Source organism: Leptonychotes weddellii, chromosome 6, assembly GCF_054177405.1.
Source record: "Leptonychotes weddellii isolate Sample4059 chromosome 6, ASM5417740v2, whole genome shotgun sequence".
Classification (NCBI taxonomy): domain Eukaryota; kingdom Metazoa; phylum Chordata; class Mammalia; order Carnivora; family Phocidae; genus Leptonychotes; species Leptonychotes weddellii.
This window is the reverse complement of record NC_138374.1, coordinates 19034258-19048982: the sequence shown is the minus strand read 5'-3', so window position 1 is coordinate 19048982 and position 14725 is coordinate 19034258. Positions and strand designations below refer to the sequence as shown.

Here is a 14725-nt window from a genome sequence, read left to right as displayed (position 1 = left end):
GGGGTTAGCCCGGTGATGGGTATTAAGGAGGGCACGTACTGCATGGAGCACTGAGTGTTATATGAAAACAATGAATCGTGGATCACTACATCAAAAACTAATGATGTATGGTGACTAACATAACATAATAAATTAAAGAGAGAAAATGACAATACCATAAAATAAAAATAATTTTTATGTAGTCCAGCAGGAAACTTTTGAGAATAGGTCCAGGCTTGACCAGATCTTTCTGGGAGTTCTATCTCCTGGGAATCCTACTATATGATATTCATCTACAAATCAGTGGGTGGCAGTGCACTCCATGCAGAGGGGAATAGAATGACCAGAGACTAGTGGTTTTGACTTCTCTCTTGTATACTGGGAAGCTAGAAATCAGTTAGCTCTACACTGAGATGATGCTGCCCTGATGGGAATGAAGGCAGGTGAGAAACTTCACTGATAAAAGATGAGCCCAAAATGTCAGTGGGGAAATCCTGGTGAGGGGCTAGTCCATGGGATCCTCAGGAATAAGGCTCTCTGCTTATCAAAATCTCTTTGAATCGAAGCACTTTGTCTCTGCAATAATTAAACTGGAGTAATTTACTTTTTTACATGAAAAATAAATGCATTTGTAGAAAGACAACTAAGGTGACAGAAGACTATGTAAGAGGATATGAATCCACTGATCAAATCTGCCAATGATGCACTTGCATATTTTGCTCCTGAAGATGTAAAAGAAAGGTAACAAATTGTGCTTAAACATGTAAAGTGCTGGGAGAGCTAAAACACTATTTGTAATAATATAGAAGTGGTACAAGCTCTTCTCCATTAGATGTACTTTAGTTTACATTTTATCTTGGGGCATTTTTAATTACCTTTAGCAATTTTGATATTTTTAGGAAAGATTGTCCAGTTTGTCATTTAAGTAGGAGTGATAAAATGTTAAGGTAATACTCTACATAGTGTCTATGGGAGAGAAGAACACTTAGTAATTGATAAATCCAAAGGATATTAGCAAGTTGAATTATAGGGTAGCTTTCCCTTCTATAGTGAACAATAATTTAAGTGAAAAATAGTGTAAGTAGATTCTTGATGTAAAACAATAAAATTTATGAAATTAAAACAGAAATGTGGAAATAGAAACACATTTTACTTTACCAGTAACACTAGTATCTTTAGTTAAAGTAGATTTTCTCCATAAAAAGGTATAATTGACCTTGAGTGATGGAAATGTGCCTACTGAATTTACTTGTTATTTAACTTTGCTCCAGATCTGAGATGGGTCTCTTTGGTTGTGGCACACACATTTGTGATGCATGGGAGTTACTGGTTTGTGTGTAAGAATCATGCTGTTGGTTACCATCTGTGTAAGCAGATGCAGGGACCAGTTGAAGTTCACCTGTTCCTCCCATACTGTTATCACTGACTGCACTTCAGTAAGAATTATTGCTTTAGAGACTGTGGTTGTAGGCAACTTTGAACCAAAGCATTTGTTCAGACTCAGCACACTGTACCTCTTAATGTCTATTACCAGACCAGGAAGGTGTTGTGTTTTCCAAGACGTCTTTAACTATACCTCTGTACTGGCATGTTGGAATCAAGATACTGTAAGGTATCTCAAATACTTTCCCTGTAACCCACACCACAGCCATTTGGGTATAGATGCAATACAATTTGTAATGTAAGCTCATGATAATACTGTGAACCAATTTAATAACTAGCTAACAAAGTAAATATGGGATGAGTTGAGCTTCTGTGAGTTGTTTACACTGATGATTGTGCAAATTCCTAGCTACCTCTGCTACACTGTCAGGCTGTTCAAAAAAGCCACAAGATGACTAAAAGCTTATAACTACTGCTAGATGCTAGATGTCAGGATTCTGACTACCATTTGCTTTTCTTCCAACCATTTAAATTTATTGTGACCTGCTTCTAACACTCATTTTAACTGTAAGAGCAGCAGGCCTCCTATGAAGAATATGTTTGTTTCCCTACAGGGACTTTTTGTTCTGGCATTTTTTTTTTCTGGCTTTTCTCCAAATATCTTAAACCAGAAAAGATTTAAGGTTGTAGGAAGGCTTAAATGGTGGCATCTGCTAAGCTGAATTTCCACATTGGGCTTTAATGATGACCGTAGGGATGCATCAGATTGGGGCATAAGTCCTATCCAGAGTTGGTGGTGCCCATTGGTTGTCAAGGGTACCTTTATAAGCAACTGCACAATTTACTCTGGAAGTTTCTACATGATAGCCCTGTCCTGGGACAATGTGGTCAAACTGAGGTGGAAATGGAGAATAGTGTAGAGTGGGGCCCAGGATTGTCAAAACTGAATCCGTATGTCAGTTAAAAGCCAACACAAACTCATTTGATTCCATGGCAAAATTCTGATGATCTGAAATGTAGGGATCCTTGAGAAAAGCAATTTCTAATGAGAAGAGATCAATAACTCATTTTGTCATAGGAGAATAGAGCACACACCAAAATCTGTGAAGACAGCCTTCTCATCTAATTGTTCTTAAACTCATGTAAGCGTAATTTCTTCATATGTTGATTGTATTTTTCTTCTCCTGTCACAGTATCCCCATTCTAGCCCCTTAATTTTCTCTGCTGTGACATTTCCTCATCTCACTTAACAAAATACACTTATTTTTCTTATTTTTGCACTTAAGCATGGGCTGTTGCTAATGAGGGGAAAAACTGATTCCAAAAGGATATTTCCATTCAGTGTTGCTAACACCTGCAGCTGAGGCTGAATGTCCTACTGGCTAGTCTGACTCCTTTTCCACATTGAACTGCTCCCCCTGCTCAAATATACCTCAAACAATACTACACACATATACTTATCCATTGCAGCATGATTGTACATAGTGGAAATATATTAAATGTTCATATAAAAGAGAGTAGTTGAATGAACTATCATGTATAAATCCGGTGGAGTACTATGAAGCTTTATGAAAAAGGGGGCGGTTCTCCATGAACTGATGAGTTATTATTATTATCTGGATATATTTCTGATTGCAAAGAGCAAACTGCAAGGGAGTATCTATATATGTTATCTTTTGTGTAAAAAAAATAAAGATATATATATATACATATATATACATATATACACACACACATATATTTACTCATTCATGCAAAAGAATCCCAGGAAGGACAGATTAGAAATTCAGGAGATTGGCTCTCAAAGTGGGTATGTGGGGACTGGTGAAAGGATTGGCAATGGGAACATGGTGGAATAGAGTTCGAGGACTGATCAAAGGAAATTGAGTGGTAACACCTCTCTGAGTAGAGCATTTTTAAAAATAACTGGCTTTTATAACCATGTTTCATTTCACATACTTGAAAAACGTAAATAATAAATGAGCAAAGATGGGGAAATGAAATATGAACAGAAACGCATGAATTTAACTATTTCAAATGAATAACAAGTTGGGGATGGGAGAATAATCCTTGAACACAGTATTTTGACTGTATGTTCTCAAGCAGAAGACAAAATGTTTGTTTTAAATGACTCTAGGTAGTTTGTTTTCCACGATAGTATGCATTAGCCATTCTGAAATGACTTGATACATGTTTCAGAATTGAACTTCTAATTGAAATCTATTGTAAATAGTGAGAGTTAGTCTCTGTCCGAGAAGAAAGTTAAAATTGTGGAAAGCCAGTAGCTGAAATAAACACTATCATATTAGAATGAAATTGGAGGTCTTAGTGTGAATGTGTGTGTTTTTTTTAATATCTAGATATAAACATGGATATGCATATCAATATAGCTTTAGATTTAAATTTATGAATAAGTGGACAGATACAGAAATACAGGTGTAATGTAATTTTAGTACTCATCTGATTTAATGCTTTTCAATCTTACTAAAACTATTGCACAAACCTCAAATAAAATTAAATTTCTAAAATTTATGTTCCACTACTCACTTCCTTTTCCCCAAATACTTTATTTTTTCCCATGAGTCCCCTTTAATTTCTTCCAACTGAAAATTTAACAATTCTTATAACAGCCAGAGCATCCTGAACACACATATCATAAATTGATAATAAACCAATAAATAAGGCAAAATGAAACACAGGAGACTTTCAGCGCATAAATTGTTTCTCCAGGACACTAATCGATAGATTTGTCAATGTTAGATGAGCACAGGGCAGGAGAGGAGAGCAGAAGGAGACAAAGTTGACAGTATTTGAAGTATTTGATGGACTATGTGACACACAGTAAAAGAAGAGCTTATGAGCTGAGGATGTGTATGGATTGGGGAGGGACAAGCCTGCTCCCTTCATGAAGCCTTATTATTTTGGATTCTGAAGGTCACATGCAAGATTATAATCATCCAAGAATGGTTTTCTCTCTCTCTCTTTTTTTTTTTTTCTGTAAATGCTTGACAAGTCTACATGTGCAAAAACCATTTAGCAAAATGCCAACACAGGCTTCACAGTTTGTAATTTTAAAAAGCAATGGCACAGATCTACTGCAACTTGTAAAATAGTCAATACAGTGTAGTGTTTTGAATAAGATTGAAAAATTGAAGGAAAATCGGTGTTCCCAGCAGGCAAAATATTACTGACATTTTTAATAATAATGAAACATAAGACTTAGGTAGGGCAAAACAAAAATCCATTTCGCATGTCAAAGACTTGTTTGCAACTAATTTGTTTAGGTTACTTTGTTAGATTTTGTGACTCTAATTGAATAAGCTCAAGGTTAAGAAAAGTAAAATAAATGTCTAAATGATAATGAGGAAGCTAACTTTTCCGACAAGGTTCTGAAAGACGAGAAATCTTTATGCAAGAAATAAATTCTTCATCTTTGCTTCATGAATGCAATTTTGTTTCACTTTCAAGACAAAAAGGAAATCAAAATATCTGCCTAGTAGGCTTTATATAATCTATGTTCTCTTGGCTATGCATAAATTTAAGGATTTAGGCTGTGTTTTTTGTTGTATCTGGTGAGATTTTATTTATTTGTTACATTTTTCAACCTCAGAAAAACACAATAATTCAAGTCTGTCTGAATTGAAATATATGGTAGTTTATTAGCACATTATTAAATCCTTCTGTGAAAAGAGGTAAGGAAAAATTTAGCATAAAATAAGCTTTATAGATCAGCAACTATAATTGAAGAAACACAATAGTGGAACTTCAGTTGGTATGAAATAATACAATTTAAAGATAGTTTTTAAATCCTTAAAGTATAACTAAAAGGTTAATCTTCATCTATTTATGACTAGTTTGTATCAATTACCAGTGAAATGTCTTTGGATGATTAGATGATTGATATGGGGGGGAAATCTTTCATTGACTTTCATTTCCAATTAATTTCAGTCTTTTTTTTATTTAAAGATCTTTGAGAGAATGTGATTGATGCTTAAAACATTATTCCCACTTAATGAGAAAGCATGAGGTCCTTTGGGAAAATTATTCAGTTGGTTGTAATTGACTTAGCAAGAGAAAACTGAGTTTTTCAAGAGCCTCTAGCTCATGAAAAAACACTCTCTAAAAATTGATCTTGGGGGGCGCCTGGGTGGCTCACTCGTTAAGCGTCTGCCTTTGGCTCAGGTCATGATCTCAGGGTCCTGGGATCGAGCCCCGCATCGGGCTCTCTGCTCAGCGGGAAGCCTGCTTCTCCCTCTCCCACTCCCCCTGCTTGTGTTCCCTCTCTTGCTGTCTCTCTCTCTGTCAAATAAATAAATAAAATCTTTAAAAAAATAAAAATAAAAATTGATCTTGGGTTCCATAGAAACAACCATGTTGATTTGCCAACCTGTGATGTCCCTAACTCAGACTGGTTGAAGCTATGTTCAGGACTGCTAGTATCATGGGTAGAAAACTATATACACAAGCTTTAAGATTTCATGAACTTTCATTGACTGATGACTGAATTAGTTTAAAATGAGAGTACAGGTGTCAATCGCTTGGCCATGAAGTTAGGTGAAATCTCTTTCAGTGTTTTCTTGAATATATTCATGGCTTTTCCTAATGTTTCTCTGTAGCTCTCATGGGCTTTCACTGTGACATTTTTATAGTCCCTTCTCCTCTCTTGCCTGGGTTCTGCTTCTGGCTTCACTTTCTACTTGTATCAGTAAAAATACCTAACCTCTCCTATTGACATAAAAGGGGTAGAAATTTCCATCCTCGGATTTGTAAAACTTAGTGTATGCACACCTAGTGCTTAGCATAGAGCCAGGTGCGTAGAAATCTTTCAAAAGATGTTAGCAGTTATCAATATTGCTATTGTTATCAACAAATAAAAACATTTCCTTAAAACCTTGCTACCTCAAGTGGGAATTATGGATTAGCAGATGAACTAATCTGAACAATGGGTTTTCTTCTCAGGGGATGAAATGTTTTGATGAAGGCACATTTATCTTTATTTTTTTTAATCAGATCCTTTTTCAGTGTTCACTTTTGTGTGTAATGAGATTATACAAGAATGTTGTGATATAGGAAAGGAAGCCATCTTGCTATAATCATGTGCTAAACAGCCCTAAAAAATTCAAAAGCAATGGATGTAAGAAAAATTTGCTAAATAATGTTCACAGGAAAATCAAACAAACAAAAAAATAAATCTTACTCTATATTTAAACCTGTCCAAATTATAGAAGACCTCCAACTTCCATTTAAAAAAATTGTATCAAGTTTTGATGGAATTATTTTATATAATTGAAAAGCATCATTTTTCAGTCTTAGAACTAAGTTAATTTCAGTATCAGTTTTGGTCCCTAGACTCTTCATTATAAGAGAGATTTATTATATTAAATATGAGATGCGTAATTTTAAAAGTACTGAGAGAATGGTTAGAAATTATAGTGTGGATTTCCTCTGAAGTCTGAACTTCAAGAGTAATATTACAGCTCAAATATCCTCTACCTGCCTTTCCTGCCCTCCTGCCCACCCCCCACACCAGATATCTAATACATACATAAACAAATATTAGAAGTGGTAGAGAAACACACATTTCCAAACTTCATATTTTAAAAAAAAGCATAAAATGATGAGCAGTTAAACCTAGTAAGTGAAAGTAAATAATCACTCAATTATTTTCAATGAAAATAAGAATTTAAGATACAAGTGCACTTAGAATGAGGACTTTGCCTAGAATGATTAACAACTTACATGCCATGGCAAAGGAAAAAAAAAAAGTCCTGGTTTGATAATATTTAGTATATTGAAAACATCTGTTTATTTACTAAATGGGTATTCTCTGGTTATGTGCCACATGACAATATGTTGAAAAATGAGAAAGGAAGAACAGAGCTGCTGCTTGTCTAGAGCTTACTTTTTAGTTAGAGGTTGGGGAACAGTTGAAGGAATACAGATAATAAACAAGTAAAAAATAGATGAATATGATGATTTTGAATAGTGATATAAGCCATGAAGTAAGTAAATCAAAGGCATGTGTGAGAGACTGACAAGGATGCTGTTTTAATTTGGGTGGTCAGGTTAGACCTCTTTGAAAAGGTAAGAAAAATGTTTGTGTTTTGTTTGCTAAATGAGGCTTCATCTCCCTGGCATTGTCAAACTCCCCTCCCTATCACCACCCTAAAGAACTGAAGATTTACCATGGGGAGAGACTCGAGAAAATGGTCATATCAAAATGTAGAGTACCCTATTATATGCTGAGAGGAAAAGCTTGGAGGACTAAATGAATCAAGAGCTCTTAAGCATACTCAGTAGGGGAGGGTAAAGACAGGGACTCAGTTCAAAACAAACAAACAAGAAAAACCTATCTGATAAGGGGTTGATGTCCAACATATATAAGGAACTCAATAGCATAAAAACAAATAACCTGATTTAAAAATGGGCAAATGACTTGAAACTTTTTCCCCCAAAGAAGATATACAAATAGCCAACAGATACAAGAAAAGGTACTCAATATCACTAATTATCAGGGAAATGCAAGTCAAAACCACAATGAGATGATACCTCTTAACCTATTAGGATGGCTATTAACAAAGACAAGAGATAACAAATGTTGGCAAGGATGTAGAGAAAAGGGCACCCTTGTGCACTGTTGGTGGAAGTGTAAATTGGTGGAGTCATTACACACAGTATGGAGGTAGACCCAAAAATTAAAAATAGAATTACCATATGATCCAGCAATCCCACTTCTGGGGTTAATATACAAAGGAAATGAAATCAGTGTCTTGAAGAGATAACTGAATTTCTATGATCATTGCAGTGTTATTCATACTTGAGATTTGCTGAGAGAGGATACATTAGGTGTTCAACACACACAATGACTATGAGGTGATGGATATGTGAATTAGCTTGATTGTGGTAAGCATTTCACAATGGACGCATATATCAAATTGCACACCTTAAATATACAGTTATATTCATGATATATATATAAATATTATTTTTATTTGTCAATTATACCTCAGTAAAGCTGGAAAAAATATTAAGACACCTCACAAAGAGAAAAGGACACTGAAGTTCCCAGAAACCAGCCCACGGAATGAAAAGCATTAATTACTGAGTAAATGAATAAGCTTTGCTTGTCTCATAGGAATTTCCAGTGCAAACATCCAGAATCTACACTAAATATCGAATGTTTGATAAATACACTACACTGTATGTTAGTTAAAATATTAATCCATATTGGGGATATATTCCATAACTCTAAGAAAGGGGGCATACTAGCCAGATAAATCCCATATAACTAATTATCTTAGAGAATTTGTGATAAAAGAACTGGTTGAAGAAGCTACCCTTGACTTTACAGTAAGATTTTTGAGGTCAGGAACTATCTCTCGTACCAATTTATATAAATAAATATCTAGCAGCGTTGGCTGTTGGCATTTCAAACTGTAATTGGAGATCATTGAATGGGAATTCTTTCAACTGTAAGTTACAAGTTGATGCAAGAATGGAAGGCTACAGGCTTCATGAAGGCAGGGACCAAGTTAAATTATTACCTCGGGACTTGGCAAATGGCAGATACTCAAAAGTGACTACTGAATTATTTGGTGTTTTTAGCCTGCTGAAGAGAACTTAAGAGACCTGCTAGTTAACTTCAAATACCTAAAAAAATTGGTTCTGTATTATTTTAATTAAACTTGATTTGTTTATGACTAAAGCACTAAACCAGGGACTGGGAATTACAAGCAAGAAATTCCAAAATAAGGATGAATATCGTTGTCGTTGGTTAGTTTTACCTGTTCCTGGGTTCTTAAGTCCCTGAGTTAGGTGTCCCATGATTAAGCCTAACACCAGGAGAACAGGGAAGAATATTCCTTCCATGCCAAAGAGAAGAAATTAGTGGATATTTATTGACTAATAATCTCATTTCTTTAACATAATGCCCGTTTGAATCTTCATCTTCAAGGATTCCATTATATTTGATACCTTTTTTACCTATATGTAGCAATACCTCTTTATATAGTTGTTAAGGAATCCATATAAAGAATATTTCATCAACCCAGAAAGTTGCTGTATTCAATGTTACTTCCCATCCAACCACAGGGAACTGCTACTATGATTTTTATCACTAGAGATTAAATTTGCCTGTTATTGAACTTCATTTAAAAACAAAATGGAGGGGTACCTGGGTCGCTCAGTCTGTTAAGCATCTGCCTTCAGCTCAGGTCATGATCTCAGGGTCCTGCTCAGTGGGGAGCCTGTTTCTCCCTCTCTCTGCCCCTCTGATCATTCTCACCATCTCTCTCTCTCTTTCTCTCTCTCTCTCAAATGAATAAATCTTAAAAAAAAAACAAAAAAACAAAATGTAATCTTGCAATCTGTATATGTTTTGCCTGGCTTTTTCCATTCACCATAGTGATTTGAGATGCATTGATGTTTTTGTGTTTGGTAATAGTTCATTGTTTTTTATTGCTGAATAATATTTATATGCATATAACAACATATGTTCTCTTATTGATTGACATTTGAGTTATTCCAGTTTGGGACTATTTTAAATAACTGTTTTAAAATTCTTGTACAAGTCTTTCAGAGGCCACACATGTTTAATTTCTCTTGGATAAACTCGTAACAGTGAACTATGGGGTAAGGACATGTTTAACTTTACGAGAAAAACTTAACAATTTTCTAAAGGTGTTTTGCTTTTTTTATACACTATCAATAATGTCATGAGAGTTCCGGTTCTTCCAGATTGTCATCAACATGTACTGTTGTGATTTCATTTATTTATTTATTTATTTATTTATTTATTTATTTATTTTTATTTTTTTAGTGAAATTTCTGTTCATGTCTTTTGGACATGTTATTAATTAGATTGTCATTTAATTATTGATATGTAGGGGTTTTGTATGTTCAGATAGGTACAAGGTCTTCTTTAATTTTGTATTGCAAATACTTTCTTAGAATATGTCTTATCTTTGTTGTGGTTAATGGTGACCCATGATGAGAATTTTTGTTTGAGTGTAGTTGATGCAATGTTACATTGATTTCAGGTGTACAACATAGTGATTCAGCAACTCTACATATGTCAATCTCACCACAAGTTAGCTACCACCTGTCAGCATACAGTGCTATTAAAATACAATTGACTATATTGCCTATGCTGTACCTTTTATTCTGGTGATTTAGACATTCCATAACTGGAAGCCTGCATATCCCACTTTCCTTTATCTATTTTGCCCACCTTCCCACCCCTCCTCTAGCAACCATTAATTTTCTGTATTCATATGTTTGATTCTGCTTTTTGTTTATTCCTTTTTATTAGATTCCATTCATAAGTGAAATCATGTGGTATTTGCATTTCTCTGTATGACTTATTACACTTAGCATAAAACCCTCTAGGTCCATCCATGTTGTCACAAATAGCAAGATCCCACACTTCTATCAATGCATATGTGGGTTGCTTCCATATCTTGGCTATTGTAAATAATGCTCCCATAAAAATAAGGGTGCATATATCTTTTTTAATTAGTATTTTTGTTTTCTTTGGGTAAATACCCAGTAGTGGAAATACTGAGTCATACGGTATTTCTGTTTATTTATTTGTTTGTTTTTGTTTGTTTTTGAGGAGCCTCCATTCCACATTGGCTGTACCAATTTACATTCCCACCAACAGTGCGCAAAGATTCTTTTTCTCTTCACATCCTTCACATCACTTGTTATTTCTTGGCTTTTTGATTCTAGCCATTCTGACAGGTATGAGGTGATAGCACATTGTGGATTTGATTTGCATTTCCCTGATGATTAGTGATGTCAAGCATCTTTTCATGCATCTGTTGGCCATCTGTATGCCTTTGGAAAAATGTATATTTAGGTTCTTTTCCAATCTTTTAATTGGATTGTTTTTCTGGTGTTGAATTGTATGCATTCTTTATATATTTCAGATATCAGCCCCGTATCAGATATATCATTTGCAAATATCCTCTCCCACTCAGTAGGTTGCCTTTCTGCTTCGTTGATGGTTTCCTTTGCTGTGCAAAAGTTTTTAGTTTGATGTAGTCTCAGTTATTTATGTTTGCTTTTGTCATCCTTGCTCAAGGAGACAGATACTCCCAAATATTGCTAAGACCAATATCCAAGAGTTTACAGCTTATGTTTTCTCTTAGGAGTTTCATGGTTTCAGGTCTTATATTTAAATCTTTAATCCATTTGAGTTTATTTTAGTATATGGTGTAAGAAGGTTGTCCAGTTTCATTCTTTTGCATATAGCTGTCTAGCTTTCCTAATACTATTTATTAAAGAGATGATCTCTTTGCTCGTTATATGTTCTTATGTTTCTTGCCTCCTGTGACATAAATTAACCATATAAGTGTAAATTTATTTCCAGGCTCTCTATTCCACAGATCTGTGTCTATTTTTATACCAGTATCATACTATTTTGATTACTATACCTTTATAATATAGTTTGAAATCTGGGATGATAATACCTCCAGCTTTGTTCTTTCTCAAGATTACTTTGGTATTTGGGGTCTTCTGTGGTTCCATACAGATTTCAGAACTATTATAGTTCTGTGAAAAAAACTATTGGTATTTTGATAGGGATTGCATCAAATCTGTAGATAGTTTTGGGTAGTGTTGATATTTAAAGAATATTAATTCTTCCAAATCTTGAGCATGGCATATCTTTCCTTTTTTGTGTGTGCTATCTTCAATTTCTTTCACCATTGTCATAGTTTTTAGAATATAAGTCTTTCACTTCCTTGGTTAAATATATTCATAGGTATTTTATTCTTTTGACACAATTGTAAAAGAGATTGCTTTCTTTTTTTTTTATTTTTTTTATTTATTTATTTGAGAGAGAGAAAGCACATGAGAGGGGGGAGGGTCAGAGGGAGAAGCAGACTCCCCGCCGAGCAGGGAGCCCCATGCGGGACTCGATCCCGGGACTCCAGGATCATGACCTGAGCCGAAGGCAGTGGCTTAACCAACTGAGCCACCCAGGCGCCCCAAGAGATTGCTTTCTTAATATCTCTTTCTGCTAGTTTGTTATTAGTATATAGAAACACAACAAATTTCTGTATAGTAATTCTGTTACAACTTTACTGAATGTATTAGTTCTAATAGTTTTTCAGTGGAGTCTTTCAGGTTTTCTATATTAAGTGTCATGTCATCTGCAAATAGTGACAGTTTTACTTCTTACCAATTTGGATGTTTTTTATTTCTTTTACTTGTCTGACTATTGTGCCTAAACCTTTCAGTACTGGGTTGAATTAAAGTGACAAGAGTGGACATCCCTGTCTTGTTCTTAATCTTAGAGAAAAAAACTTTAGGCTTCTTGCCATTGGGTATGTTAGTTGTGGGTCTGTCATATGTGGCCCTTATTATGCTGAGGTATGTTCCCTCTAAATACAATTTGTTGAGAGTTTTTTAATCAGAATGGGTGTTGAATTTTGTCAAGTGCTTCTTCTACATCTATTGAGACCATTATATGATTTCTACTGTTCATTTTGTTGTATGATGTATCATGTAGATTGACTTCCAAATAGTAAACCATCCTTCATCCCTGGAATAAATCCAACTTGATTGTGGTGAATTATTCTTTTAATGTATTGGTGAATTCGGTTTGCTAATATTTTGTCAAAAATTTGTACATCTATGTTCATCAGGAATATTGGCCTGTAATTTCCTACCTTCTTTCTTCTCTCCCTCCCTCCCTCCCTCCCTCCACCAGAAGAAGTGGTTTTTATTGATGAGTTATCTCAAGAAACCAAAAAGACAATGTACCCTTTTTCAGCACACCCGATCCCTCTGGGATCTCACATTGCTCCACCTGGGGAAGGGATATAGATTGACTTTTGGCTTTCCAAAGCCCAAGTCTTTCCTCTCCAGGGGTAGCCTTGAAATTCAGTAGCAACAATGTGGTGGTATTTTTAAGCAATGCCTGCTGTGGCTACTTAGTAACAATTATGGGCAAAGAGGTGTGGGGAAGCATTTAGATTAGAAGAGTGATGCACAGAAAACAGAAATGTAGCCCATCAAAAGTCTCTCTGTCCTGCCTCAGTGGCTTGATCCTTCACTGGTTGCATTTCTCTTTATGCTGCATCATGCCCTTCTGAATCCAATCAGGGATTTGTACTGCCAGTTATGTACCCAGCCCCAGAGCCATGAGGTGAGCTAGTTCAAACTTGGGCACGTTTCTGGCCCACAATGGCTTAAATGATCAGTGGGATATATTTTGCCACCCCTGTACATCTTTCTTGTTTTTCCATCCAGCTCAGGTTGTTTTTCCATCCAGCTCAGGGACTGCAATTTCTGAAGCACTAGTGGAATGGATATATGGTAGGAATGTCAAATTTGATGTCAAACACATATTTAGAACCATGAGTGTAACAGCATTTTCCAAATACCAAGTCCCTTCCTTGTTGTACTCCTGTCAAAAGCAAACATTGTTCACTTTCTTATTATTATCCACATACTGAATATAAGATTGGTAGTCCTCTTTGAGTTGCTGCACCCACAACTCCCAATCTCAGGTCCAGTGATAGTCTTCAGAATTGGGATCTTAGGCATGACACACCAGGTGACTTCACGTACTCTCTTGGACTAGGGTGCTAATTTTCTCTTTGTGTGTATGTTGTCTTTGACTGGTTTTGGTGTCAGAGTAATGCTGTCCTCAAAGAATGAATTTGGAAGCATTCCTTCCTCTTCATTTTTTTGAAATAATTTGAGAAGCATAGATATTAATTCTTTAAATGTTTGGTAGAATTCACCTGGGAAGCCATCTGGTCCTGGACTTTTGGTTTTTCATTATTGATTCAATTTCATTACTAGTATTCAGGCTGTTCGTTTTATATTTCTTTCTGATTAAGTCTTGGAACATTCTATGTTTCTAGGAATTTATTCAATTCTTCTAAATTGTCCAATATACTGGCATATAATTTTTTGGAGTAGTCTCATAATCTTTTGTGGTGTCAGTTATAACTTCTCTTTCATTTTCTTATTTATTTGAGTCCTCTCGTTTGTTTTTTTCTTAATTAGCTTGGATAAATGTTTATAAGTTTTGTTCATCTTTCAAATATCTGGATTTAATTTCATTAATCTTTTCTATTGTTTTTTAGCCTATATTTTATTTATTTCTGCTCTGATCTTTATGTCCATTTTCCTGTTACCTTTGAGCTTTGTTTTTTTCTATTTCCTTTGGTTGAAAGGTTAGATTATTTATTTGTTTGAGATTTTTCTTGTTTCTTGATGTAGGCCTGAATCACTATAAACTTCCCTCCTAGAATTGCTTCTGCTGTGTTCCAAAAATTTTTGCGTTTCTGTTTTCATTTATCTCAAGATCTTTTTTAAATTTCCTCTTTGATATGCTGTGGTAGGA

At 35.0% G+C, this 14725-nt stretch overlaps 1 pseudogene; it reads right to left on the bottom strand.

Annotated features, from left to right (window-relative positions):
* Positions 1–13398: 13398 nt before the first annotated feature.
* On the bottom strand, positions 13399–13917 carry LOC102738046 (ubiquitin-fold modifier-conjugating enzyme 1 pseudogene; annotated as a pseudogene).
* Positions 13918–14725: the final 808 nt, after the last annotated feature.